Source organism: Cynocephalus volans, chromosome 2, assembly GCF_027409185.1.
Source record: "Cynocephalus volans isolate mCynVol1 chromosome 2, mCynVol1.pri, whole genome shotgun sequence".
NCBI classification, from domain to species: domain Eukaryota; kingdom Metazoa; phylum Chordata; class Mammalia; order Dermoptera; family Cynocephalidae; genus Cynocephalus; species Cynocephalus volans.
In genome coordinates this window covers 33451251-33465082 of record NC_084461.1, presented here as the reverse complement: position 1 = coordinate 33465082, position 13832 = coordinate 33451251, and the positions used below count along the sequence as shown (strand labels likewise).

At 38.2% G+C, this 13832-nt stretch overlaps 1 protein-coding gene across 3 annotated transcripts in view; it reads right to left on the bottom strand.

Annotated features, from left to right (window-relative positions):
- The window catches only part of NIPBL (NIPBL cohesin loading factor), a 200928-nt gene extending 189600 nt beyond the window's left edge, over positions 1-11328 (bottom strand). For all 3 annotated transcript variants that reach the window (XM_063087985.1, XM_063087986.1, XM_063087987.1), the window contains exon 1: positions 10937-11328. The gene's annotated coding sequence lies outside the window, so the exon portion shown is untranslated. The remainder of the gene's footprint in view (positions 1-10936) is intronic.
- Between the last annotated feature and the right edge of the window lie 2504 nt (positions 11329-13832).

Below are 13832 nucleotides of genomic sequence, written 5' to 3'. Positions count from 1 at the left end.
TCCCATATTCCCATTTTCTTCTCTACTCAGACTCTGCTCCTGAACACATAAACACACAGTATTAAAATGAATGTACACCTCCATAAATGTAGTACTCTAAAAGTGCTGTATGGAAAGATAAACACTGAGTTCAAACTGTTCTAAGTTCATATACTGAGCTAGAAGCCCTAGATTTTAGATATAATGAAAATGTGTACAGAAGGCAGTTGCATTTAGGCTATACAATATGAATGTTACTGAAGATTACACCTTAATTTTAAATACCAGAGCCAAGCACAGAACCAAAAAGTATCCAAACACTAAACACATACTTCTTTAACAATGACCTCTAAATCTTTCTTAAAACGCTAGCAGTTATTCAATCTGACAAGCTGTATGTTCAGGCCCACTTTCAGAATCAAAATATTGGAGGAGGGATGTATTCAAGAGATATTCAGGGGAGTATTACAAATGTCAGACTGGGTGAACAACTGGATTGGAGATGCAGTAAAAGTAGAAGGGTCAATGATTATCCAAAGTTTCTAGTTCAGGCAACTGAGTTGATGGTGGAAACATTAACCTACTTCATATAGTTGTAAGAGGAACGGTTTTCTTTCTTTTTGGGTGAGAGAGGACTGAGAGTAGGGAAGGACTGAGAGATGAATTCAGATTTATACTTCTGAATTTCTAATACTTTTGGGACATCAGGAGGAACCTGGTAGACAGCTGGATGTGGCTCAGGAGAGAAACATTTTGGGGACAGATTTGTAAGTCATCAGCACACAGGTAGCATGTAACAAGTCATGTGAACAAATCAGATCAAGAGGAAGAGAGAACAAAACTAAGGTTGAAGAACCACCTTGGGAATACATGTATTTAAAGGGGTAGGCAGAGGGGGAAGAACTAGCAAGAGAGTCTAAAAATGAGAGGTCAAAGACATAGGAGAATAACAAGAAGAGAATATCCCTGAACCCAAGAGAGAAAGCTGTTTCAAAAAGGGAGTAAAGGTGGGAGATGGGGGGTGGGAAGGTGGTCAAAAAAAATGACCAGAAAATTACTCTGTCCTCATTATCTGCCCTCAACTTTCAGTAACTAGCACTGCTTTTTTAATCATTAGAAGATAGGGTATGACTGTTCCCCACTATAATCTATGCTGTATTTTTAGGATAAACTTACAAACATTAAAAATGCAAAATGTACACTAAATTTTTGGTGAGTTATTACTGTACCATCCCTCATTTCTTATTCCAGTCTCTATGTGCTAAGTGTTCAATATACAAGATGCTATCTATTTTAATTATGATGAAAAAGAGGGCAATGTATATTTTACCTGCTTGGTAGAGCATTTAAGCTAACAGCATTTACTAATATAAATAAATGCCATTTAATAATAATGTCAATTATACTAGATTGGAGGGGAAATTGAAGGGTAAAAACGGGTAAGCAAAATGTTCAATAATAAGGCAGCCTGTCAAAATCTGAGAGAAATATTAAAGTATTTTTTGATAACACTTTTTGATAACAGTAGTACCAAAGTTAAAGAGTACGTTTAAATATAATTTCAAAATTCAGTCACCAACAAATTACTGATACATGAAACAACATGAATGAATCTCAAAAGCCTTCTGTGAAGTGAAAGAAACCAAATACAAAAGGCTATATACTATGATTCCACTTATTTGACATTCCAGAAAAGGCAAAACTATAGGGACAGAAACCAGATCTGGTGTCTTGGCTGAAGCAGGGGTAGGAAACTGGTTACAAAGAGACACAAGGGAACTTTCTGGGTAATAAAAATATTCTGATTGTGGTGGTGGTTGCAAGATGCTACCGTGTAAATTATACCTCGATAAACCTGACTTAAATCTTAAAAGAATTTGGTCATCAGATCATTTATTTTAGTTGAATAGCTTTTAATGTGCTGCAATACATTTCTCATTACAGTTAACTTATCTGATTATACATAATACAGTGTCCTTGGTAGCTTTAGGGGATTGGTTACAGTATCCCCTCCCCCCCGCCCCTTGAAGATACCAAAATCCACAGATGCCCAAGTCCCTGATATAAAATGGCATAGTATTTGCATATAACTTATGCACATCCTCCCATATACTTTAAATCATATCTAGATTACTCATAATAACTTAATGTAAATGCTATGGAAATTAGTTGTCATACTGTATTATTTTTTAATTTGTATTTTTTTATTGTCGCATTGTTATTTTTTATTTTTTCTAAATATTTTTAATACAGTTAGTTGAATTTGCTGAAGCAGAACCCTCAAATACAGAAGGCCAACTGTACTGAAATTAGCAAAGAAAATAAAAACTATAATAAATCTATCTTAAGATTGAAACAAAAAGTATGTAGATACCTACCCTTTTGTAATAACCCCCCCAGAATACTGCACAAGGGACCAGAACAAAAAAATCCTCACAAACAGCTGAAAAAGGAACTTTTTAGTTTTTTCTTTGATGATTTTTTTTTTTTTTTTTGGGCGGCTGGCCTATTTGGGGATCTGAACCCTTGACCTTGGTGTTATCAATACCATCTTCTAACCAAGTAAGCTAACCAGCCAGCCCTGATTTATTTTTATACATAAGTTATGCTATGTAGGTATTGTTAGGGATATATGTAAAATGCTCTTACTCCAAAAGCAAAAAACCTCTAAGACATAGATATATCCAATAATATTTTGAAATTAACAGAAATATACTTGCCATTCACTAATCTCAGATTTAGAGATATATCATCTTTAAGAAATATCCTACAGCTCAATTCTAACTAATCAATTTAACAAAAATTTATTGAACAGCTAAAATAAGACAAGCACTGTGATGATGTTACAGGCAGATGAAATTGGTAGAGTCTCCTTGCTCTCATAGAGCTGATAGTTTAGCATGGCTTGACAGACATAGGAACAAATTATTGTATCAAGAGATACAAGTAATAAACTGTACACGTTATAAAAGGGAAAAACCAGGGGAACTTTCACACGCAAAAAAGGCCATGCTTTATTTCTTTCTCCTTACAAAAAATTTCTGGTCCTTAAGCTGATATTCTGAAAAGTAAGCCATGTCTACAGAAGAAAGGTGAGAACATCACACAAAAATACATTTTCACAATTAATGTCAATGTTTTTCACCAGCAATATATTTTGAACTTATGAAGATCTCAAATTTGAGGTCTTCCAAACTGCTCTAGGTTTCATCATGGAAAGTAACACATTACAAGGCCATCCACATTAGCAACAAAGAACACCTATATTAACCATGCTATATAAAAATTTGCTTAAGGGAAGATAAAGAGGAAATGGACAGTGACAGAGAAAGGAAGAGACCTGCAAGAAAACAGAAAGAGAAAAGAGTGAAAAGATCAGTAGAGTTAAATAAAAAGTATATGTTATATATGTCTTTCAGGATAACCTGAAGTTAGGTTATGGGATAAATACTGGATCCTAATTCTTTTCTCAAAGGGGAAAGAACGGTAACAGTAGTTTTTAGGCCACTACATTTAAATGTCAATCTTAGAGTCTTCTAAGACATAAACAGAACCTTGGAAAAAAATTTTAGTCATTTGCATCAATTTTTAATAGTAATAATAAAAGGAGCTATGTCCAATTTAAACCCACGTAAAATTTCAACTTGGTCATTACCAAGGAAAAACTAAATTACATATAGCCTATACTCGGATGATCAATTTCTTTAGCTGGAAATTGGGAATCTTAGATAAAGACAACTAAAAGCAGGTTTTAAAATACTGAAAGCATTGCTGAATAGCAGTATTGAGAAAACTCAGTGAAATATTTCCTAGCTAGGATTAATTTCAAGGACATTTTTGTTTTGCAAATAACAAATTAAATATCATAAATATCAATCACAAGAATTAATATTTCTACAGTAAACTATAGTTGACATTTTAATAATTTATTAGCTTTAGACATTGTTAATTTTAAGGTATCTAGAGTATTTTTGAAAGATAGTGCTCATATAAAAAAATCTATGCATTTCATCTGCACAAGACTAAAGAACTGAAAAGACAAGTGACCCAAATCTGTTAATTCTAACGAAAAGTAATCCAGCATTTCAAAATTATGTTGCAGCTTCTGAATTTCTCAGGAGAGTTAACAGTACATAAAATTATTTTAATAAGTTAATTAATGTTGCTAATTTCATGTTTTTGCCTGTTGAAAGAGTTTTTCCTTTCTGCCAAAGGACAAAAATACACAAAAGAAAACTTTACAGGAGTTTGGTATATCCGTGTTAAATGATACGTTACAGACACATAAGGTGGCAAAGCAATTTACCTACATGAATTATTGTGGAAGTTTAACATATTCTTGGGAATTCTGAATGCCTAACATTTTTATAAAATGTAACTCAAGGGCTGGCCCCATGGCTCACTCAGGAGAGTGCGGCGCTGATAGCACCGTGGGTTCAGATCCTATATAGGGATGGCGGATGCGCTCACTGGCTGTGCGTGGTGCAGACGATACCGAGCCAAGGGTTGCGATCCCCTTACTGGTAAAAAAAAAAAAAAAAAAAAGTAGCTTTGTCAAATTTTCAAAAGCTATTTATTCCACAGATATATATTTTAATATATTCCACAGTGCATATATTTAAAAGTCAATATCCTGTTCAAAAGCATATTTGTATATATAAACATTTTGTGTCTTATATGTGATATGAAGTAGCAAGGTATTTTTAAAAAAAGACTACCATCAAATAATGAATCAGTTCTAAGTGACAAAAACATTTTACAATTCTTCTTTTTAAACTATCTTGAGGATCTCTTTATAAGCCACACAAGAAAAACAGCCTTACTGCTTCATAACAAAACCTACCCTTTTCATTAAAAATTGTATTACAAATCTGGAAGAGGCAGGGTGGTAGAAATAAAAGAACAGAGGTTTTAGAACTAGACATATTTGGGTTGGAATCCTATCTCTAACACTTGCTAGATATGCTCACCCCAGACGAATTTCTTTAACACGATGAGCCTCCATTTCTATAAAACAAGAGCACTATCACTAACTTCACTGGGTAGTTGTGAGGTTCAAATCATAATGCACAATGTAGTGATTAAGGGTGATCAGTAAATAAACTCTGAAGTCCTTTCTCCACTTTCTTGCATTTATTAGCTGTGTGACCTAGTCACTTAATTATTTTACACCTCAGTTTTCTCATACAACCAACTCTATGCTATACCTGGAGGAATTAAGAAAATTCATATAATGTCCCAGCACAGTTTCTAGCACATGGATATTATTCAATAATATTACACATAACAAATGTAAAGCACTCAACACAGTGCCTGACACACACAAAAGATATTATTAAACCTTAGTTTTCCTAAACTAAATATCTAAAACTCAGATTCACCCCTGAAAATAAAGATTTTCCAAAAAGGATAAGAAAAAGACTATCTCAAACACTCTGAATTACTAAAGATATTCACAAAAGAAATTCCCGTAAGTTGTATGTAATGGCAACAGCTCTGGACTAAGTTGTATTTTTCTGCTATGAACTTAGATAACTGAAAGAGTCACAAATAGTATCAGGGTCAGGAATGAGCAATACTTAGTTTCAAGACCAGAACTCAGCTCTGCACACCTCCCAAGTTGATGACTTTGAAAGGATCAACATTCTTTGGCTATATAAATACTGGAATTTAAAAAAATTATCAGTCATACTATTTACAGATTCATCTACTATACCACCGTTGGTCATACACATTTCTATGAATGAAATCACTCTAAAGCTGAATTTTCACTTTCTAAAAATAGAGGCTTTGACAAACAAGTTCAACTCAATACAAAAAACGTAAGAGAAGTAAAAAATTCACAGACTGCTTAACAAATTTAAAATATAAGATAGTAAAAACACGTTGATTTCAAAAACATTATAAATACAGGATATATAGCCTGAATCTTACTCTAGTTTCTTTGCCAGAAGTATACAACTTCCTTAACTATATGACTTGTAAGTATTGAATCAACTGATCAATCAAAGGATAATATTAAAATTTTACTAAAACTATAAATGTAGAACCCCGAATCCTTAAGAACCAATGTAAATCAGACTGATCATTTACTAATAATTATAAGACCTTGGGCAATTTTCTAAATCTTTCCAGCCTGTTCCTTAATCTGTAATGTGGACAATAACTGTTTCTACTTCATGAGCTCCGAAGAACTAAATGAGATAACATATGGGGGACATACTTAGCACAATGCCTGGCAAATAATAAGCCCTCAAAATCTTATGGGGCAAAACTTTAGTTGGCAACACTGCAACAAGAAATAATCTCTCCTAATAATATCACTTTGGGAATAGAAAGGAATATGCCCTAAAACATCATGCAAAGTAACAAAATCCATTACAACTGACTCCAGATTTACATCAAAACAAAATCGTATACAAGACAAATATCTAAAATCAAATTTATCATTTAACTTATTTGGGCAAAAATTCTGAGCACATAAAATACCCTTTAAAATTACAATGATGGCCTTAAGTTAAGAGACATGGTTTTTAAAATTGCTTCTAAATCAACTGGAAACACTAAAATTCCACTCTAGTAACCTTTTGTGGGTTTTTTTTTTTTTTGGCAGCCGGCTGGTACCGGGATTAGAACCTTCGACCTTGGTGTTACCACCACCACGTTCTAACCAACTGAACTAACCAGCCAGCCCTCTCTCTGGTAATTTTTTAAAAATAAAATTAAAAAATGAAACATCTCAGGAGATATTACATATTGTATACTAGGAATACAGTTAATTCATTTATATTTCTTAGTAGGGATATATGTAAAGAAAATCAGTCATTTAAACACCAAACATAAACACAAGGTAAGGATTTCTAAGGTAAATGTGCTATTTTCATACCAGAAAAATACAACCAAGAAACAGGTATGATCTCTCTAAAAAAAGAAAGAAAAACACCTCGAATAGATAATTGAAAAAGTCACAAATGGTATCAGTGTCAGCAATGAGCAATACCTAGCTTCAAGACCAGAGCTCAGACATTTCTTAAAGGAACAATCTAACACAAAACTAGTTAAGTGTCAGGGAATCCCTTATTCTCCCACGGGTACTACATAAACGACACAAATCATGGTCTCTGAGTGTCAAGTTTTTCATCAAAAAAAATGGAAATCACACTGGTCCCTTCTCTCACAGGAATATGAGAACACTTATAAATGGACTCAGGTCACCTTGAGAAAAAACCAATTTAGAAATGCAAAGAATTATTACAAATGACAAGTGCTGAAAATGGGGAAAACTTTTGCTTAAAAAATGCACTTTTAAATGATTTTTAAAGGCTATAAAATATCACCAAAGCCAACTCAGCATGCTCAGGATATTAAAATAAGGATCTTCGACTAAACAGTTCAGTATCATGGTTCTATAAAGGTTCCTTCCTAGTAATTTCCTAATCATTTTATGGTAAATAATGTGACAAACAGAATTAAAGTTACATTTCTCTAAAAGGAATTTTAATTTACCTCAGACCTCCCGTTCACTTCATATAAATGGAGATCCCATATGAGTTTAAAATCTTAGAAATAGTTACAAATTATGCTTTTCCAAACAAGCAATAGGAAGGAAAGCTAAATGAAATTATATAAAATTCAAACTCTTAGTTTTAACTTACTCTTAATTATTGCATTTTATTTTGAGAAAGTAAAAATAGCACAATAGGGTATGTCAAAAATCTAACACAGATGAGTTCAAGTGCTTCTACGACAGTTTGATGATGAACTGGTACCAAAAAACTAATTATGTAAGTAGTTTAGGAAGCCTTAGAAAATACATGTTTGAGTTGGGTAGTCTGGCTCCAAATAAAGAAAATTCATGTTTCAATTGGTACAATACTTTTTAAATTTAATAATGATTACTATGCAGAACCCAAACTAAGTTTATTGCTATAGTAAAAACCTTCATTTTTCATCCCTAAAAAGAATCTCAAATAGACAGTTTTTCTTCACATATAATCTTTTTCTTCTTAAAGGTGGACAGCATTATGATTCCTCTCACAGGTTCAAAAATGCTCTCAAATAATTTTAGTAAACAAATTGTTGAATGGCTTTAAAAAGGAAACATCCTAAATAAACTTTTCTAAATACTGAAAATAAGTATTTAATGTTCATCTCTGATTCACTAGACTTTCATTATTTACTTTAAAACTGTTTTCATTTCAAGTAATATAAGTTATTGGTAACTCTACAGACTCAAGAGAAACAATAAACCACACTGTTGAGATTTCACTTAGGTACATGAGAAAATATTTCTCCAAATAATATAACTAGAATTATAAGATTACTGGAACACTTATGATCGTCTCCTTTCTCTGAACTCTCCCCACTCCCCAGCAAAAAAAAGTAATACAAGATTAGCCACTGATGAATATCCCAACCAATACAGAGGAGGTAGGACTAGTTATAATCTTTAGTTGAAGAGAATAACTTTTGTTTCTCTAAGTTATCAAAAATTTAAAGTTCAAATTTAGGTTTTATTTGAGTTTTACACAACGTTTTCTCCTTTAAAAATGACTTAATTTAATTGGTTTGGACCAAATAAAAAATATTTTCAAACTTACTTTAAAGAAATATGTATGCTACCTTAATAAAGTTATCACACAACCTATACTACTAATAAATTACTAAGTATGTAGAATTGAGGAAACAAGTTGAGAAGAACTAATTCACTGTAATTTAATTCCAAAATCCCAAGGGGAAAAAACTACATAAACCAATATCTAACACATGGATTCAAACATCTGCGTAAGGCTCTCCTTAAGTATAAAGCCCTAAAAATAAGTTGCTTCTGCTGATGAAAACTAAGCAAACAGAAGTCTTCTTTTATCTTCTGTAGAAATATGTTTATCTCTTGACATACGTCTCAGTATTTTAATTAAATAAAAGTTGTGAAGACAATTAGAGGAACATATGAGGGCATTTTGAACATTTATAACGAAGCCCTTACACACATAACCCATCCCCCCAAAACCAACCCCCCTGCTTTCTTAAAATGTGAAGTGTCCTTCCCTTCTGCATTCCCTCCTTGGCATTCCCCCCACCCGCGCGCAACACACACCCTCCTCTGTAGGCCTGAGGCCCCGCAGCAAACAGTGTCTAACAGGAGCAGGCAGCACAAAGACAGGAATGGGAGATTAGTGGGAGGGAGGGAGGCCGGGATTGGGGCTCAGCAGGAGCTTCAGGCATTTTAAAATTCAAACTGCTCCCTGACCAATACAAATCACGGACACGCTACGGACTACTACACGGATTTATAGCATTAAAAACATGCCTAGTACGTGACAGCTATATTAACTTCACTCTTTTTAACATTTATCCGTACGTTTGCAGGAAATGTGGAACAGTTTTTTGTAAGCAGAATGCTAAAACTCAAAAGTAACCTCCAGAAAAGTTACTTATACTACAGTGACAACCTTAACTTTAAAAGACAAAATAATAATAATAATAATAATAAAAATAATAATAATAATAATAATAACAATTGAAGCCATGTAACACCCACTAGTAAAACAAGGACTTTGTTGAGCAGTGTTGCTTCATTTTAACCAATGAAAGTTTGCCTTCAGCGAATAGGAAACAAAGTATCAAAATAGTCTAACCTAGGTACATTTCTTTTTCTATGCAATTTGTATGACTGAGGACTTTTAAGTTGGTGTTTCATCCTTACACCAACCTACATTACCAACGCCTCTATAAACAAGCTCTAAACACTTAACTTACTCGCGAACTTGTTAAGCTAGAACTGACATTTTTCTCCAGCATTTACAGATACATTTGACCTATTAAAATGACACCTCTCTCATTACACAGTCAAACATCATGGCACAAACAGCCAATGACAATCTTGGGACCTAAAGAAGATCTGCTCTGACATAAAAGGATGGCACCTTCTACTTTTTATTTTTTATTTTAATTTTATTTTTTTTACTTCTCAAGGGTTTTAAGTAGAACTCAATTTCTATCCTTTCAAAGAGAATTGTTTTTACCCGTATCTCAGCACAATTCTCAGAACATTTAAAATTCTTTATATGCCTGTACATGTTTAGGTCAGCAAGTATCTGAGTGTTTTATATATAGTCGTTTAAAATTGTCCTTACATAACGCAAACAAGTATAAAGTGGCAGAGTAAACCTGTCAAGTACTTTATACTTGCCTTTGAATAAAAAGTCCATGTGCAACACATACACTGTCAAACAACAAGATAAAAGCTCTTTTTGGGGTTAGGGGGAAGATGTGCAGTGTCTACCACAGCATGGTTTTCTGTATTAAAAATTCATGCGGACGATTTAATTATTTTAAAAAGAACATGAGTCTTTATTAACTTTCCAACGTCCAAACAAGTTTTACAAAGAGAAAGAATTACCACTGGATCCGTGTCTGAGTATTTACATTTGTCTCACTAACTGAAACTACTTCCTCCCTTCATGGGGTCACAGGGGGAAGAAGGGGGGTTGTTTGTTTCACTGGGACGTTCCCCACTCCCGGACCGGGAAAGTTGTAAATATGGGGACGATCAGGGCACATTTGCTGTTAGTTGTATTGTTTCCGCCTCCTCACTAGCTACGGCTCCTCTCCCGGGCGAGGCCTGTCACCGACCAGCAGTCGCTCCGCTCAGCCCGGAGCTCTCCTAATCCCCGAGCTCAAGTAGATTCCGCTGGCCCGCGGCCTGCACTCTCCGCTGGGCCTACGCCTCCCCGGCCGCCCGGCAGGAGCCCAGTCCCCGCCACCGGAGCCGGCCGGGAGAGGGTACAAAACCACCGTCACCCAGGGAGGCTGCCACCAGAGAGGAGCGAACTCTAGACTCGACCGTGGAAGACCTGGGGCCGCTAAGGAAACGGCGGGGAGGGGAGCGAGGTGGAGAGACGCTGAGGACCTGGCGCCGCCGCCGCCGCCGCCGAAATAAAGAGTAGGAATTTACCTGGGCGAATCGGCGTCTGAATCCAAGGGGAGGCCGAGGCCGCTGTGGCGAGAGACTATAATCCGGGCCGGGAGGGGGGGTGGCTACGGCTCCTCTTCCGTCTCCTCAGTGCGGGGAACATGTAGAGCCGGGGGGAGACCAGCCGAGAAGACAAATCGCTGCTTCTTCTTCCTCCTCCTCCTCCTTCTCCCACATAGAAACACTCACAAACACCCGACCAGGGGCCCGAGCTACCGGGGGGGCATCGCCGCGGGCCCGGGAACCAATCCTCCTGTCGGCGGGGGCGTCCCTCCCTGCGGCTTGGTGGTGTCGGGTGAGTCGGTACCGACGGAGGGAGGGGGGGGAGGGCGGGGGGAAGGAGCCCTGTGTGTGTCTCTCTCTCGTTCCGTCTCTCCCTCTCAGAACAAAATGCCGACCGGAAGTGCAGCTGCAGGAATGACTCCCTCCGCCGGCGCCAAACACTAACAACCACCCCCTCTTCCCCACTCCACTTCCGCCACCGCCGCCACTGGGGCTCGAGTCCTCCGCCGCGCCGGGACCGGCGGGGCCGGCAGCGGCTCTCCTCTACGATCTTCTCCTCCTCAGGGCGGCTGGAGATGTTGCCTATATTGTCGATCCTGTGGAGCGGCGTTGGCGCTGCGGCACTAGCGGGCCGACTGTCCCCGCTCTGTTTTCCTGGAGGCCGACGGGAGCGGGGCCCGAGTCCTGTGGTGGCCGTGTGCTTGGCGGCGCTCAAGCCTGGACCGGCTCGTTGGCCGCACAGGGCGGCGGCTGGAGACCGCGCGCGCTGCCCCGGCCCGTCGTCTTTAGCTTTAGGGAGCCGAGCTCCGGGCGGCCACGTAGAGGACGCCGGCGATTAGAAGAGGATGGTGCATTTTTTAAAATGGTGTCCCCGCGGCCGGGTGGATGGATGTACCGTACACCTTCTCTCCTTTTGGGAGGCCGGACTTTACGCCTGTCTGTGTGTTATTCCTGCGGAGTAAGAACGCAAGCCTTGGAGGTGAAGACGGCTCCTGGCTGGATTGGATTGGGAACCGTGTTTGTGGTGCATTTATTTCTGGAAATGTGCGATCTCTGCTGGTCTTGCTTTTGGTTGGCGGTGGTTTTGATTCTTCCCTAACAGTCGGGATAAAGACCTGCAGGCGACGCTGTGCGAGCCGGGAGCTGGCCTGCGGCGGCGGACCCCGCTCCGGCGCCCCCCTCTAGGTGTGGGTGGAGCCGAGCGCGCGGAGAGAGCCGTCGACCCGGCCACCGGCGGACTGTGGCGACCGGCGGGCCTGGGGCCAGCGGATTTCAAACGTCGCTTTCCTCTTTACGCTTGAAACACTGAGGCACCGGATAAGGCTGGAGTACAAAATGTGATTATACGTTCAGTACGATGCCTGTAATGTTATTGTAAAACAAGAAGTAACTTCATCGTTCCACACTTCTCTATTGTTTATTTGTGTAAATTAGAAGGGTGCTATTCCTCAGGTAAAAAGTGCAGTAGGTAAGCGGGTTTTACTCAAAACGGACGAAATGTGTTACATTTTAATGAATTCCATTAAGTTAACGTTAATCGTATTGTGTATTTGTGTATGTACCAGTGCGCTATAAGTGGGAAAACTTGCCTAAAGGTTATTCCTTTTGTACCTCAAATCACTCAGGGAACCTAACTATTGTCACCCCTGTGCTCTAGACCCTGCAATGTCTGACCATCTCGACGGGAGTAAAAGCCAAAGCCTTGACCGCAGCCTAAGGCCCTGCGCACTATGGGGGAGGACCTGTCCTGGCACCCTTGCAAGTCGGACTCTGCCCTTGCTAGTCTTTCTGCTAGCCCTTTCCCCAAGTGTCCATAAGGCTTGCTCCCTCACCTTCAGAATTTTGCTCATATGTCACCTCGGTGCTTCCGAGGCCACCCTTTGAAAACTGCAAGTTCCCTGGCCCCCTTCTCATTTTATCCTGTGGTCATTTTACATACATGCATATTACTTGGTTATCTTATTACCTGTCTGTCCCCAGTGGAATGTAAACTCCAAGACAAGAAGTTTTGTTTTTCTCTACTGTTATTATGTCCAGCGCCTAGAATAATGCCACACAGTAGGGGCTTAATATTTCGTTAATGGATGAATGATGATTATAAGGGCCTTGACACCTTGCCGCCCTCCCTTTTCTGAACTCTATACTTTAATATGTACTTATATTTCGTATATACTTAGCATACGCTTATATGCTACAGAGAAGTTTATGAAAGATTGTAAAACTGGAAAAATTATCCAGGGGGAAAAAAATGCATGTTTATTATAGAGTTCTGGAAAAAGAGATTACATACTTCTAGACATCTGAGAGCCCTCCACAACACCAGAAGCACACAAACTAATGGTAATTACTTGTTTTTATGTGACTGTACATGGGCATCCTAGAGGACTGTGCATTACTTTATCATATGATCATATACATACTGGGCCAATTAGCTTTGCTCTCCTGAGTCTCACAAACTGCATTCTTTATCCTGTCTGCCTTCTTTCTTGCAAAATACATGCTATTTTCACTAGAAATACGTGCTATTTTCACTAAATTAAAGTCTGTGAGAATTTGGTTGGCTCAGCCCAAATCCGGCACTACTGGGAAAGTTCATTCAGCAAGTATTTATTTGGGCACTAAATGTGTGCCAGGAGCAGTGATTCAAAAGGTGCGTTTTTCTGTGGCTAGGAGGCTTTATATAAAGGACCACAGATAGCTACTTTGGTTACTACTCAATTATGCTGTCAAGCAAAGCAAATGTTAGATTTATTTTTAGTTTTCTTCTGAAGAAAAGGTTCAGTGAAAGCTGAGGTCAGTCTTAGTGTGGATATTTTAATTCACCACTTAGTTGGCTGTTTATTTGCATTTACTTACTGTATGATAGCACCAGGTA